This window comes from Muntiacus reevesi, chromosome 3 (genome assembly GCF_963930625.1).
Source record: "Muntiacus reevesi chromosome 3, mMunRee1.1, whole genome shotgun sequence".
Taxonomy (NCBI): Eukaryota; Metazoa; Chordata; class Mammalia; order Artiodactyla; family Cervidae; genus Muntiacus; species Muntiacus reevesi.
The window spans coordinates 81,774,866-81,791,971 of record NC_089251.1 but is presented as its reverse complement, the minus strand read 5'-3'; the positions used below and the strand labels follow the sequence as shown (position 1 = coordinate 81,791,971).

The following is a 17,106-nucleotide window of genomic DNA, read 5'->3' as shown; positions in this document are numbered from 1 at the left end:
CCAGAAGTGAAGCAACTCAAAGATTACTTCACACAGATGAGCAGAGAAGGCTGAGCCATAAGCTCTAAAAAATGTTCCAGAGACCACTTCCCTGGTGGTCCAGTAGATAGGAACCCACCTGCCAATGCAGGGGGCATGGTTTCAATCCTTGGTCAAGGAAGATTCCCACAGGCCCTGGAGCAACTAAGCCCGTGAGCTGCAACTACTGAAGCTCACACGCTCCTATGCTCCACAACAAGAGCAGCCCCCACTCGCCACAACTAAAGAGAGCCCACACAGCCACAAAGACTCAGGACAGCCAAAAATAAATAAATAAATCTTATTTTAAAAAGTTCCAGAGAAGTAAACCTTCAGCCTGACATGTTACTGCTGGAGCTGAGGCCCAATAGTCCACGGCCAAAGCAGGAGCCCTCCCAGGACTCTCCATGGCGAAGGGTTGGCTCTGCAGGGCTGGGAACCCACCAAGCCAGGAAATGGCCAAGCTCACAGAAGGTGGAAGTGCAGACAAATCATATGAGCAAAGTGGCAAAACCAAGAGAGGGAGGCACCACCAACTCTGGGCCTGACCAGTGGGATCCTGGTAAGAAAAGATTCCTCCCCCAGGAACTCAGATGGGATTTGTCATAAGATTATGACATTTCATAAGATTATGAAACATTGTGGAACTTGTGGTTCCTATAATTTGTCTGCCAAGGAGGCACTAATGTTTATTGATTTTCTTCTGGAAGAGGCAGAATCATCAATTTAGGTTTCAAGTATTGAAAGTTCTCAGGTTTCTGGAAGAAGCTTGAAAGAAAAGAATTAGGCATTTCTATATTGGTGTCATTCTTAATCACAGAGAATGTTATAGTGACATTATAGACTTCACATACAGTGATACATAGGCTTCACAAACATCCAGAATCTTAACTGTTTTTCACATTCTCAGAGGTTCAAAGTGTTGGAAAGAATGAACAGTTGTGGAACCGAGTGTGTGTCAGACCACTGAGCTGGGCCCTTTGACAAGAGTGGAGGGAATTTAATATGTGCAAAATATCCAAAAATTATTATTATATCCATTTCACTGAAGAGAAAACTGAACTGTAAAAAAAAAATTAAATAGCTTGCCCAAAGTTCCATAGATGAAATGGAGACAAAGTAAGATTTCTATCCATGTCTGTGCATTTCAAGTTCCTAATTATTTTGTGGCTCATCCTGACTCTCTGTGACTGGTTTTTCTCTAACATTTTACATATTTTACTGTCTCACTGAATTATTTGAAACTTCCAAAACAACAGTTAGTAACAATAAAAGTGGTCAATGCTATTTGTTCCCGATTTTAAAATGGCTTCTCTATTTCATAATTCAGTAGTTATCAGCATGTTTAAAAAGCCTTATTTTATCTTTAATTTATGTGGAATTTCTATTAGTAATTGTCGCTACATGTTATCAATGCCTTTATTTTCTACTGCTGTAATAATACAGGTTTTTTCTCTTTTCATCTGAACACAGTAATTTTTTTATGAATTTTCAACTTTTAGACTATCTTTACAAATCTGAAATAAATGTGGGCTTAATTTCCTTTCATTCTTTGTATAACTTTCTACTGGATTGTGCTTACTAATTTTTGTTTAGTAGTTTAGCTTCTACATTCATAAGTAAAATTGTCTGGTTTTCTTTTTCTATCCTTATCAAGTTTTAATATTAATATTACTTGGGAGCTATTTCCACCTGTTTTCTCTGGCCTAGGACAGTTTAAATAGTAATGTGCCACAGTTTCCCAGATGCTGGCACAAAACTCTTAGGCCAGAAACAAAAGGCAGATTGTTACTCACAGCAATGGCAGTAGTGAGAAATCAGCATTTTGTTGCTCCAGTGCAAGACACACTCTGTCTTCCAAGATTTTAAGAAACCTGCCCTTTATTCTGAAGGCAACCACTATCTCTACCTTCCACACTTGTTTACCATCCAAACATCCTTGAAAAGATGGTCCAGTAGTTCACTCCTATATGTGCAAAAAGGTGAGAGATCCATGGAGAACTATTTCCCAGTGATGGATGACTGAGGTCAAACAACATAACATTAGTACTTGTCCATCCTAGGCAGTGGGCGTATGAATGTCTTTTTCTATATTTTTTAAACATCCTCCTGCCAAAAAGAAAGAAAGAAGGAAGGAAAGCTTTGTAGTACTGGAATAACTGCCTCAAGATTTGGTGAGTGTTTCAGCAGATGATGGTGACTTCCTTTGGAGACACTGTAGAATTCCTGACTTGGATGGGTGGCAGGATAAGACCCTTCTAATTCAAAGAGTCTACAATATTGGATAGGTCTTCCCTGATAGTTCAGTTGGTAAAGAATCCACCTACAATGCAAGAGACCTGGGTTCGATCCCTGGGTTGGAGAGATCCCCTGGAAAAGGAAAAGGCTACCCACTCCAGTATTCTAGCCTGGAGAATTCCATGGACTGTCTAGTCCCTGAGGCCACAAAGAGTTGGACACAACTGAGCGACTCTCACTTCACTTCATTTCACAATATTGGATGGTCAACAAAAATGTATTTGGCTGCGTCGGGTCTTAGTTGCGGCTTGCTGGATCTTCGTCGCCTAATGCAGGATCTTTCCTTACAGCACATGGATTCTCTAGTTGTGGCATGTGGGCTTAGTTGCTCTGTGATATGTGGGATCTTAGTTCCCTGACCAGGGGTTAAAATTGCATTGCAAGGTGGATTCTTAACCACTAGACCTCCAGGGAAGCCTCCTAGATGGTCAACTTTGAAGACATTTCAGGACTCTTATATTGTATGTGTGTGTGTGTGTTTAGTCACTAAGTCATGTCTGACTCTTTGTGACCCCATGGACTGTAGCCCACCAGGCCCCTCTGTCCATGGGATTCTCCAGGCAAGAATATGGGACTGGGTTGCCACTTCCTTCTTCAAGGGATCTTCCTGACCCAGGGATTGAACCCAGGTCTCTCTCATCTCCTTCCTTACAGATGGATTCGTTAACATTGAGCCTATTCAGAATTCCTTAGCTATTCGTGCTCATTACCTCTCTACTTCATCATACTCATAGGTGAACCAGTGCAAGGTGATTGGAAATCAGTCACATACATGCACACATACAATTCCAAATAACTCATGGTTGGGATTATCCACATTTTTTAATCTCTTTAGGCTTTTCTTAATGAGATCAGTGGGAGGGCTGTTCTTTATGCTCCTAAACACTGGTGTGTGAAAAATGTATAGGCACAGGAAAGTCATGGTGAACAAGATAAACATGACCTTGGTACACAGAACTTACTATCTATTGGGGAAGAGAAATAATTCAACAGAATAAGAAGATGTGACTGACTCTCAGATTTACTAGAGATTGATTTAGCTCCCTCCCTTTCCACTCACCCACCTGCTGTCTAGGAAGTCATTGCCAAAGAGAGTTGGTGCAACTTTCCTTTATTTGAACCATGGAGAGTAACAGAACAGGAGGGCCAGGGAAGCCGTGGATTAAAGAACGAGCCCAAGGTGCTGGTTGATAAAAGGTGCTGGTTGATAAAAGGCATCTGCTCAGGTAATTCTCCTCTCTAGCTCAGATCTTCTTTTGTGTAGAAAACCCCAATGCCTAGCTTCATACTCAATTGAATACTTACTGCTTTAGAGTACCCAGCAAACCTAATGTACCATTAAAAAGCCCAAAATTAGAATATTCTCTCATGGTTTTTGGCCAAAATGCAACACCCCACATCCCTGGGCCTTTCCTCTCTTCTGCTCCTCTGATGCATTCTCATGGCCATAACAATATGACACACACACAAACATACACATACACGCATGTGCAGTTTCTTTCTCTACATTTCTAACATTTCCTCTTATTCACTCCGAAGGGATGTGGGAGTGGCTACTATTTCTGAAATGGGAATAAGGTTAGCTAAAGAAAACGATGGTCTCTTTACTCATCCTCTCATCAAAAATCAAAGCGTGGCTTCAACTCAGTTTAAATAAACATCTAAATAAAAAATCAGATTTGTAGACAATATTATATAAGTTAATATTAAATCTACTTAATAGTTGTTATTTTTTAAAGCATTGAGAATAAAATCCCTTTACTTAGCAAGCATCCCTCACAACTATTTCCCAAAAATACTTACTCTGAAGTATGCATGCAGATGTTCATTGAATATGAAGAGAAAATGTTCCTGTAGTTTGACTTTTTCCCAGATTTGATACCAGAGATACCTAAAGTCAGGTAAGCCCTGAGCAAAATGCAAAACCAGATTCCAGTTTCCTTCAAAAACTGGAGTAATTCTAATTTGCTGTCGTCTAAAATGCTGGGTTGCCATAAATGACTTTGAAAGATGGACTTCATCTGCCCCCTGCTGTATTCTAGGTAAATGACAGGCCATCCTTAACTTCGCGGCAGGAGATAGAGCCAATTTTGGTGTGTACTAGCATCCCTCGCTAGAATGGAAAGGCTGAGGCAAAAAGACTGTGCCTGCAGTTTACCGGGGTGTCCCCAGCATGAAATTAGCTGGAATGTAGCAGGCACTCAATTAATGTGCTGAATGCATGCACACACAGAAAAGAAAGTAGTCTTACGTACACTATTTGCAAAGGTGTAATACAGAGAGTATATAGGCCCAAGGAAAGAAATGTTTTGCAATTCTGTTTATAATTATTTGAAATAAATTGGTGACAATTAGACATGCCTGATGTCCTCTAATAATTCCACTTGGTTAAACAACTTAATAAATTGGAATATTTAGACTTCACAATAAAGACAGATTTTCTGAATGTTGCTTGCTGCCAAAAAATAAATCTTTGAGTGCTCGCTTTGGCAGCACATATACTAAAATTGGAACGATACAGAGAAGATTAGCATGGCCCCTGCGCAAGGATGACACGCAAATTCGTGAAGCATTCCATATTTTTGAAACCAGATCTGAAAGAGACACGTGCACCCCAATGTTCATCGCAGAACTGTTTATAATAGCCAGGACATGGAAGCAACCTAGATGCCCATCAGCAGATGAATGGATAAGGAAGCTGTGGTACATATACACCATGGAATATTACTCAGCCGTTAAAAAGAATTCATTTGAATCAGTTCTAATGAGATGGATGAAACTGGAGCCCATTATACAGAGTGAAGTAAGCCAGAAAGATAAAGAACATTACAGCATACTAACACATGTATATGGAATTTAGAAAGATGGTAACAATAACCCTATATGCAAAACAGAAAAAGAGACACAGAAGTACAGAACAGACTTTTGAACTCTGTGGGAGAAGGTGAGGATGGGATGTTTCGAAAGAACAGCATGTATATTATCTATGGTGAAACAGATCACCAGCCCAGGTGGGATGCATGAGGCAAGTGCTCGGGCCTGGTGCACTGGGAAGACCCAGAGGAATCGGGTGGAGAGGGAGGTGGGAGGGGGGATCGGGATGGGGAATACGTGTAACTCTATGGCTGATTCATGTCAATGTATGACAAACCCACTGAAATGTTGTGAAGTAATTAGCCTCCAACTAATAAAAAAAATTAAAAAAATAAATAAATAAAATAAATCTTTCAGAGCTTATGATCTAAAAGCTACAAGGTTTAAAAAAAACCATATGATGGTTTTCAAGATGGCAGAGCTGGTTAAGATATAAAGTTCTCAGTATTATCTTTCATCCATTCTGAGATCCCTGCTGCTAGTCCTAAGGTCACAGTCACAATCCATTCATTTCTCAAGCACCAGTGAAGGCAAGGATGGAAATAGATTCTTTAAATTAGAAGGGCTTTACCCTGACCCACCCATCCAACTCAAGAATTCTACAGTGTCCTGGGGTTCCCGAGTGTTCCAGTGACTCTTGACTCTCAATGCAGGGAGGCCAGATTCAATTTCTGGTCAGGGAACTAGATCCCACATGCTGCAACTGAGACCCAGTACAGCCAAAAAATAAATTAATAAAATAATAAAATATTTTTAAAAGTTTAAAATAAAAGAATTCTACAATGGCCCCAAAGGGAAGTCACCATATTCTTCCAGAACACTTATCAAATCTTGGGGCAGCTCTTCCCTTACTATGCAACTCTTTTCCCTTCTTCTTTCTTTCTTTTTCTTATAGGCATTATCTTTAGTTGTTGGTGACTTTATTGAATATGAAGAGAGTCACGTTAGGAAAAAGATTTTGACATTTGATACATCTCTGTACCCACCTGGAAGCTTAGGTTTCTCTGATGAGTCAAAACAATCAGTGTATGCAGAACAGTTCTGAAGGGAATATAAATATGTGCCAGTGAACATGATATAGAAAATGCCGAAAAGAGAAATGTTTCCACCACGGGTATCTACCAGTGGAGACTGGCACTCAGTCATTTCAGATTCCTTACACCATACCACTAAACAAGCAAATGGGGTGAAAGGGGGAGGGTTGACCATTTCAGCTGAGGTCATTGATCCTGGGTGTTAGGGAAACAGGACTGCTTCCTAAGACAGGCTGGAGGAATGTTCAAAAATAAAGTGTCCTCCTTGTACTTCCCCATGAAATGGTGAAAGTTAACGTGACTAAAGCAACCCCAGAGAAACAGAAGGTCACCCAGGACTCAGATCCTCAGGAATAAAGATACTCCAGCAGGTAAAGGACGTTAGCAAAGTAGTGCTCAAAATTCTCCAAGCTAGGCTTCAACAGTACGTGAACCAAGAACATTCAGATGTTCAAGTTGGATTTAGAAAAGGCAGAAGAACCGAGATCAAGTTGCCAAAATCCGTTGGATCATAGAAAAAGCAAGAGAATTCCAGAAAAGCATCTACTTCTGCTTCATTGATGACACTAAAGCCTTTTACTGTGTGGATCACAACAAACTGTGGAAAATTCTTCAAGAGATGGGAATACCACCTTACCTGCCTCCTGAGAAATCTGAATGCAGGTTCTGTATGACATACAGAAATGTGTATGTCAAGAAGCAACAGTTAGAATGGGACATGGTACAGATTGGTTCCAAATTGGGAAAGGAGTACATCAAGGCTGTATATTGTCACCCTGCTTTTTTAACTTATATGCAGAGTACTTCATGTGAAATGCCGAACTGAATGAAGCACAAGCTGGAATCAAGATTGCCAGGAGAAATATCAATAACCTCAGATATGCAGATGACACCACCCTTATGGCAGAAAGTGAAGAGGAACTAAAGAGCCTCTTGAGGAAAGTGAAAGAAGAGAGTGAAAAAGTTGGCTTAAAGCTCAACATTCAAAAAACTAAGATTGTGGCATTCGGACCCATCACTTGATAGCAAATAAATGGAGAAACAATAGAAACAGTGAGAGACTTTATTTTCCTTGGCTCCAAAATCATTGCAGATGGTGACTGCAGCCATGAAATTTAAAAGACCCTTGCTCCTCGGAAGAAGTCATGATCAACCTAGACAGCATATTAAAAAGCAAAGACATTACCGACCAAGATCCATCTAGTCAAAGCTATGGTTTTTCTAGTAATCATGTATGGATATGAGAGTTGAACCATAAAGAAAACTGAGCACCAGAGAATTGATGCTTTTGAACTGTGGTGTTGGAGAAGACTCTTGAGAGTTCCTTGGACTTCAAGGAGATCCAACCAGTCAGTCCTAAAGGAAATCAGTTCTGAATATTCGTTGGAAGGACTGATGCTGAAGCTGAAACTCCAATACTTTGGCCACCTGATGCAAAGAGCTGACTCCTTTGAAAAGAACCTGATGCTGGGAAAGATTGAAGGCGGGAGGAGAAGGGGCCGACAGAGGATGAGATGGTCAGATGGCATCTGCGACTCAGTGGACATGAGTTTGAGCAAGCTCCAGGAGTTGGTGATGGACAGGGAAGCCTGGCATGCTGCAGTCCATGAGGTTGCAAAGAGTCAGATATGACTAAGCGACTGAACTGAACTGAACTGAACCAGGTAAAGGCAAATGTTATGGCTGAGGGCAAGGCAACATGGAATGAATAAATATCAACTGTATTCTTATATTTCCCCTTGCTGGTGAGTTATGTTTTATAAATATATGTGCTAAATCTTTCTCCTCTCCCTTCCCCAATATATATTGTATATAGTCTCTGTTGACATATTTTATAATTTATCCAGGGTAGCGATTCCCTGGTGGCTCAGACATAAAGAATCTGCCTGCAATGTGGGAGACCCGGATTTGTTCGCTGGGTCAGGAAGATCCCCTGGAGAAGGAAATGGCATCCCACTCTAGCATTCTTACCTGGAAAATCCCATGGATGGAGGAGCCTAGCAGGCTATAGTCCTGGGGTCGCAAAGAGTCGGACACAACTGAGAGACTTCACTTTCACTTTCCAAGGCATTAAGAAAAGCATGTGTTTAAATTAGAAGAATGAACAGCAAACCAAAATCCTGAATATAGAGCTGAATGCAATCAACTGGAACTAGGGGCTTCCCGTTTTGGGGAGTGAGTAGCATATTTCATATAACAGACAGCTGCATTGTGTTCTGCAGCCTGGAGGCTAAAGGATGGGAGATGGGTGTACACTGATGTAGGGCATCCACAGAGTGACTGCAGTGAACATTTATCCCTTCCTGGAATTTCTCAAACAGCTTCTTCTCACTTGGATAATGCCTCCAATATAAATCCTACCTCCCTCATTTGAAATAAATTTTTTAAATGCATTGAAATTTTGAATCCATTTCAAAATACATTTTGAAATTTTGAAATTAATATAAGTGTATTAAAGTCTACCAATCAGAAATACACATGCAAGACTTTGTTTTGAAAGCAAGTTTTCTGAAAAAACAAACAAACAAAAAACATCCAGGGAAGCAAAGGTAGCTGGTTCTGAAGTCAGTGGTGATGGAACTGTCTCCTCTGTCCACAGCAGAGTCCATATGTTTTGCCTTCGGCTCCATTACATGGTCGAATCTGATCTGTGGTTCTGGAAGTTGTTCTTAGCAGCTCAGCCTAGCTTTTCCAAAAATTCTGCAAATTTTGAAGAGCCTTTGTGAATCCCTTCTCATGTAAACTAGCTAGAGAGGATTCTGTTATGAAAAATAAGACGTCTGATTAGTATAGAAAAACTTAGTAGCTATGTGCTTCTAAAGTAATTTGCTTTGCCTCTCTCAGACTCAGTTTTATCATCCTTGAAAACTTTCAAGCACTGTTGTAAAGATTAGAAATAATACCAAATGTCTTATTTTTTTTAATGTTATATTATGGCTTATTATTTCATCAAACTATCAGTTCAGTTGAGTTGTTCAATCATGTCTGACTCTTTGTGACCGCGTGGACTGCAGCATGCCAGGCTTCCCTGTCCATCACCAACTCCTGGAGCTTGCTCCGGATAAACCCATGTCCATTGTGTTGGTGATGCCATCCAAACATCTTATCTTCTGTCATCCCCTTCTCCTCCTGCCATCAATCTTTCCCAGCATCAAGGTCTTTTCCAATGAGTCAGCTCTTCGAATCACATGGCCAAAGTATTGGAATTTCAGCTTCAGCATCAGTCCTTCCAATGAATATTCAGGACTGATTTCCTTTAGGATAGACTGGTTGGATCTCCTTGCAGTCCAAAGGATTCTCAAAGGTCTTCTCCAATGCCACAGTTCAAAAGGATCAATTCTTCACTCAGCTTTCTTTATGTTTCAACTCTCACATCCATACATGACTACAGGAAAAACCATAGCTTTGACTAGACAAACATTTGTCGGTCCTTTGACATTTTTCAAAGTATATTCCAAATCTATTTCTTACCATCTGATCCACAATCATCATCATCTCTCACCTGGACTATTTCCATCACTTCCTAATTTATCTTTCTTTTTCTTTTTCTGCCCTGCCCACCCCAGTACAATCTAGTCTCATTCCAACAACGAAAATGACCCAGTCATTTCTGCTCAAAATGCCTTAACAGTTTCCAGTTTGCCTTCTACTAAAAATTTCTTTTAACTGTGTAGAAGCCCTACGTGACCTCACCCCTAACAGCTTGACTGATCCCTTTCACAGGATATGCACCCTCATTCCTCAGGCTTCAGTACTTCCTTTTTTCTGGAATATGCTTTCCTGAAATATCTGCATGGTTCATTGCCTCACCTCCTCCAAATCTTCGCTCAAATGTCACCTTCACAATGAAGCACACCCCCATCATCCCACTTAAAAGAGTAAACCTCTATAGCATCATTAAAGTACAGATTTTGTTCAAATTTCACAAAATTTTGTGCTACTGTCCATTATTTGTTTTCATTCCTTATTCAAGATCCCCATTGTATTTAACTGCATTGAGCAACTTCAGCTGCATGCATCAAATTCTGGTAAATTCTCTTTCCGTTTTTATTCTATTACAAACATTTTCTAATTTTCCTTGTTATGACTTCTTAGATGCAACCATCATTTAAAAGCAGACATTTAATTTCCAAATATATGGGATTTTGTTTAAAGTATCATTAATATTAATTTATCATCTTGATACTAATTTCTCGTTTAAATGCTTTCTTCTGCGCAGTCACCCAATGTGTTTTTTTCAGTCTAACTTTAAGGCTTTCGATGGCTAAGTCGAAGATCTCTCTTGGTGAATGTCACACCACACTTGAAAACATGTGGGTTATTTTCGAATATCTTTAGATATTGATTTCTAGTATAATTCCACAGTAATAAGAGAACAGACTTTATATGATTTTAATACCTTTAGACCATGAAAATTTTGCACCTTGTTTTATGTCCCTGGATATGTTCCAGTGTCTCCTAGTTTACAGTCTATGGGAACTTGAATAGAATTTGTATCTTCCTGTTGTGTGAAAATTTTATAAATATTATGTTGAATTGGTTCACAGTGCTTTTCAGGTCTACTATATCCTTCTACTTCTCTGTACATTCATTCTATTAGTTTTTGAGAGTTTGGTATTGAACTCTCCAACTAAAAATCTTTTTGTAATTAGTTATTTATTTATTGGCGGTGCTGGGTCTTTGTTGCTGTGTGGGCTTTTTCTCTAGTTGCGGTGCTCAGGCTGCTCATCACAGTGGCTTCTCTTGTTGCAGTGCATGGGCTTGAGAGCACAGGTCCAGTAGCTGTGGCGCCCAGGCTTACTGAAGAGCCCACGTGCTTTGGCAGGCATGCTCCTCACCGCCGAGCCACCAGGGAAGTCCTCCAGTGAAAAATCTGAATATACAGTGGGACTATAGGTAACCTTGTTCTGTATTTTCCAAGTCTCCTGTAAATGTGTTATTGTACTTTCATAATTTAAAGCAAATCTTTTTTAAAAAAGAGAGAGAGAGAGAAGAGAGAGTGAGAGAAAAAGAGAAAGAAAGTACTCTAGGTTATGCCCCAGGCCCCTGGGCAAAGAGGTGAACAGGACCCTCCTTGGTCGACCCTTCAACTAGGCAGTTCCTCTCCTACAACCCACCCAAGAGACACGCACAGGGATGGCACAGCCACCCAAACTGGAATCAGTTCCAGTGTCACCCCTGGACATATACATGCATATCTACCCGTGGGATGCAATAGAGCCTACTAAAGCATGAATCCTGGCAACAGCTCAGCAGTACACATGTTCAGTGTTGGCTGAAGCTGAAGGAAACCAGACCCAAGCATACATATGGGTGAATTCATGCAGATAACGTTCAAAATCCGGCAAAACAGAGGAACAGAAAATAGGTCAGTGCCCCCCACTATAACAGGAGGATTGACATGGAACTCCCTATGGAAAGGGTGCATGGGAACTTTCTGGGACAGTGGGAAGCTTCTATATTTTGACCGAGGTGGTGGTTATGTAGGTGTGTACATTTGTGAAAACTGAGCTGTACAAGATGTGTATATCTTATGTATATTATGCCACAATTTTTAATTAATTAATTAAACCTCCCCGCCCCCAGCACACCTCATCCTGATCCTTTTTTTCTTTTTTTTCTGTAGCACTTACCACATGCTTGGGGCTTCTCAGGTGACTTAAGTGTCAGGGGATGTTTGACGGGAGGATTCCTACGTGCTGTCTCTCATGAGTCCTTTGTCCCTCTTCAAGAGGAACAGCACGCTGCTCCCAGGGACTGAGGTCATGGTGTGAGGCAGGCTTGGTCTCCTTTAGTAAACATTCTCTTTTTGACAAAATTGCTTAGTCTTGCTCCCCTTTCTTGAGATATGGATTGTCTCCTGACCTTGGAACTAACATTACCCCTTGTTCCCTTGGTAACAGTTGCTGTACATTTGGTTTTCTGATCTCTATCACTCCCGAAAGATGTTTCTTGTACCACAGTCATATATACTCATAGAAAAATCATTAAAGCACCTTTGCTCCATCAGAGCTTAGGTCCCCGTGCCTTTTTTGTTTCTGTCTCTCTTTTTCTGGCTGATTCTCTGGAGTGTGGAGACCCGTCGTGCTCACTTTCCTGCCCGAGCTTCTAAGACCCTCTCGAGAAGGCACTTTGTGCCTTCAGCCCCTCGAGAGGGCGCCTGGTGCCTTCGTGAGCGATGGAAGTCCTATGTCAAGGGCTTTATTGGTCCTCTGCGTAAACCAGGGAATATCAGCCTCTTTCTCTCTTTTACGTTCCTATCGTTGACTCCGTACCACCAGGTTCCGGTCCATTAAAGGACCCCAACACTTAAGTAGCAAATGCAGGAGACACAAGAGATGTAGGTTTGATCCCTGGGTCAGGAAGATCCCCTGGAGAAAGAAATGGGAACCCACTCCAGTATTCTTGCCTGGTAAACCCCATGGACAGAGGAGCCTGGTGGGCTACAGTCCATGGGGTCACAAAGAGTCAGACACGACTGAGCGACTAACACAGATACACACCACAAAGAGACTACAAATGTACATACAAGAATAACTGGGACTTCCCTGGAGGTCCAGTGGTTAAGACTGCACTTCCAATGCCAGGGCCACGGGTTCCATCCCTGGTGGGGAAACTAAGATCCCACATGTCACATGGCACGGCCAAATTTTTAAAGAAAAGAGAAGAATGGGTTGCCGTGCTGGACCACTGCCTCTAAGCTGAGTAAGGAAGGAAGTGAGATGAGTGTGACATGTATGAATAAGCGGTAAGGCCAGAGAATAAGGTTTTGATGAGATCAGAGGATTGCTTGAAAGGAAATATAGGAGTAAATGAGTTGAAAGGTTAGGAGTGATAATTGTCAAAAATTTAGATTTGGGAGGCAGTATGGATACAGGCAGACAGTGTGACTGAGGACTAGTCCTACTTAGGACCAGTTGGAAATGGAGTGGGAAAAGATATCATGGGAGCTGAAAAAAAGTTCAGGTATTCGATGGGTCATTTTTGTGGTGTTACAGTTGCCAAGAATGACCACAGAAGGAGCAGAAAAGAAGCACTACAAGCCAAGTGCTATAGTTTTCAGTGAAGAGAGGTGTGGCAAATGCCAGCAGCAAGTTGGGGTGAGGAACAGAAAAGTCTGACAGCTCTGAAGCTGGTTTGTTTGTGGTCAGTTAATGGAAAAAAAAGATTTGAATCAGCAACAGAGCACAATTAATCTAACCCTCCTTCAGGACCTGAAGAACATAGGTGTGGAGAAAATCAGCCTCGAAAAGGCTGTCAGGAGACATTCTACTGAGGGAGTGCAAGAGGAATCCAGTTTCAATTAAGGCAAGACATGAAGAGAGAACACAGAGGGCTGGACTGTAGACAGCACAGAGGAAGGGGTAGGAGGGCTGGGCACGGTCTTCAGTCCTAAGCACACAACAGAATCACCTGGGGAACTTCTGGAAAATGAAGCCTGTGCCGCAGACCACCTGAAACACAATCTCCAGGGTTGGCTGGGTGCGGTGATCCTGATAGACAAGAATGAGAACTACTGGATTCAATGATAAGGGAAGCAGTAAGAAGATAAATGACTTCATCTTCTGATGGTAGATAGATGACAGGAACATGATGGGGTTGGTCCTAAAAGCACTGGTGATGGCACAGTATTCTCAAACACTGCTAAAGGAGGTGTAAACTGGTACAAGACTTCTACAGGTCAGTAATTCTATTTCTAGGATTTGTCCCAGTCTCCAAGTTATTGGCAGATGTGTCCACAAAGACGTAGGTACAGAGTTATTCACTGCTGTGTTATGAACACACCAAAAATGAAGATGTCAAGTATACATTATTAAACTAAGTAAATAAATTATAACAAAATAAAATAGCTGTTAAATAACTTAGAACATGATTTACTGTCATGAAAAAGGCTTGTGATATGTTAAATTTAAAAATATATTAATTTTTTTTTCAAGTGAAAGTGAAGTCACTCTCGTGTTCGACTCTTTGCAACCCCATGGACTGTAGCCCACCAGGCTCCTCTGTTCATGGGATTCTTCAAACATATGCTTACTTTTATACACCAACACTGCCTGCAATGCAGGAGACCCTGGTTCAATTCCTGGGTCAGGAACATCCCCTGGAGAAGGGACAGACCACCCACTCCAATATTCTTGGGCTTCCCTGGTGGCTCAGCTGGTAAGAATCCTCCTGCAATGCAGGAGACATGGGTTCGATCCCAGGTCGAAAGATCCCCTGGAGAAGGGAAAGGCTACCTACTCCAATATTCTGGCCTGGAGAATTCCACCATGGGGTCGCAAAGAGTCAGACATGACTGAGCAACTTTCACTTTCATTCTATATACCAACACAGATGACAGACTGAAGGAAATTTTAAAAAGAAAAAAGAAGGTATCAGTGTTTACCTCCAATAAATTCAAAGTACTAAAGATAATTGTTTATTTAGAAAAAATATTTTCTAAAATATTTTTTAGAAAAAATATTTTCTAAATTTTGTGCATTTTACATTGAGAGGAAAAAAACACATTTTTGTTTGGGGGGACTGTTTAAATAAATGAATTTACAATGTAGTCCAAATTCTCACTGTTCACAAATGGAATTTGGTCTGTCTGACCCAATCTGTTTCTGGTGATAGCAGTATGACATAGGCTTTGAAATATTAAGAAAAATCATCCAAAACTTGGAAATAAGCAAAAGACAGTACAGCATGTACTTTCAAAGTTCTACTGGGGCATTGTTTAGCATCCCTGCCAAGGGTGTTTTTTAATAAAGGGTAGTCATTCTCAAAGTGTAATTTAAGGACCCCTGAGAGTTCCAAAGACACTTTGGGATTCTGTAAGGTCCTCCCTTTCCAACTACATAAGTGTGAGGTCAGATTTTCCTCATATAATTCAACCAAAACAACATATTGCAACATGTGAATGCAGAAATTGATATGAGAATTCAGCTGTCTTCTGATAAGCCACTTTAGTGTTGTTTTTGCAAAAGTGTAAAAATGACTTTTTTCTGAAAACATATCTAAAGTTATTTTTCATTTAAAAATGTTAATAGGCTTGTTATTTTTATTTTTAAAATATGGTTGACCTTTGGGACTTCTCTGGCAGTCTAGCAGTTAAGACTGCCCTCCAATGCAATGGGATCCTTTGTCAGGGAGCTGAGATCCTACATGCCTCATGGCCAAAATAAAACAGAAAACAGAAAAAATATTGCAACAAATTCAATAAAGACTTTTTAAAAATAATGGTCCACATAAAAGAAAAAATCTTTTAAGAAAATACAGTTGACCCTTGAAAAACATAGATTTGGACTTTGCAGGTCTATTATACACAGATATTTTTCTATAGGGTCTTCCCTGGTGTCTGAATGGTAAAGAATCCATCTGCCAAGCAGGAGCCACAGGTTCAATCCCTGGGTTGGGAAGATCCCCTGGAGAAGGAAATGGCTAACAACAACAACAACAAATTTTTCCATAGATACCAGCTGCTGTGCTGTTCATAATCTGTGGCTGGTTGAATCCAGAGAAGCAGAACCCAGGATGAAGGGTGGACTTTAAAGTGATTCTGGAGTTTTGACTGTGGGGAGGGTGGGTAACCCTAACCTCCATCTTGTTCAAGAGCCTACTATAACTAATATTGAAACATTTTTGTTTTAGTGTCTAATAAGGTTAATATTGATAGATCACTTGGGATCCTTGGTTTTTAGGAATATAAAGGGGTCCTAAGAACAAAAGTCCTTGAGACTCGTTAACCCAGAGGTTTGACTTTGCTATTCACTTTGGATGGCTTAGATCACTCAGCACATTCATTTCAAAACACCCTTTCTGGTAGACTATATAACTCTTGTTCCTCCAACTCTGCCTCAAACCAGCTTTGTCACCTTATCAGTTTCTTCATTAAGGAGGTAAATAAATTTGACAAATATTCAGTCAACTTAGATTTTTTTGAAGATTATACTTTGATAAGAGGTATAATCTCTGCTGATTCATAGAGACAATTTTATGATTTAGCCCTGGGGTTCTTTTCTTTACCTTTAAAGTTGAAATAAGAAACACTATGAAAAGTCTCTTATCATCCTTTTTTTTTTTTAATTTATTTTATTTTTTTTTCCCCAGTAGGTTTTGTCATACATTGATATGAATCAGCCATAGAGTTACACGTATTCCCCATCTTATCATCCTTAAATATTTCCCTAATGAAATGAAATAAGACAATTGTGATTATCAGCTGTGGCTAAAACTACTTTGTTCCTCGAGGGAAGTATTTTAAGGGAGAATCAGTCCAAAGCTAGAGAGACACAGTGACAGTTTAAAAGACTGCCTAAGGTTGATATTGAAATTCCATCTAAAAATCTTCATTCATCTACTTTAAAAAAAATTGTAATATATAGTGGAACTATATTTAACTTTATTCTGTATTTTCCAAGTCTCCTGTAAATGTGTTTTCATACTTTCATAATTTAAAAATAAAAAAGAGAAGGAAAAATTATTCCCTTTGGAATGAAAACTAAATGGAGGTAGTTAAACCAATCTACTTTCCTCAACTGTTGATATTATTTGAGGATTTACTGTAGAGTCATGACTTAATCTCTTTCATGTCTTGAACAACAACAACAAAAAAAACAAAAACAAAAAAAGAATGTCTAAGGTTAAAAATGGGTCCGTACTTTGGGAGAGACAATATTCACTTTCATATGGAAGGATGTACTTTTAATCTTGTCAACTGCTATCCTTTCCAACACAGGCTCCGCCTCCCTCTCAGGTAAATGACATAAGAACACAATTTCAGCTCTCTGCAGAAAGCTTTCCTAGTTAGTATAAAAACAGCAGAGTTGGGCCGGGTCTGAGTATCCCCCGGTGCTCCTGGCTCCGGCCTGCCTCCTCGCCACCACAGCCTGGGTCTGAC

General features: G+C 40.3%; 1 non-coding gene across 1 annotated transcript; it reads left to right on the top strand.

The window, feature by feature from the left end:
- The first annotated feature begins 4,793 nt into the window (after positions 1-4,793).
- On the top strand, positions 4,794-4,900 carry LOC136165601 (U6 spliceosomal RNA). The gene has a single exon (XR_010662609.1). It is a non-coding gene; the product is annotated as a U6 spliceosomal RNA (small nuclear RNA).
- Positions 4,901-17,106: the final 12,206 nt, after the last annotated feature.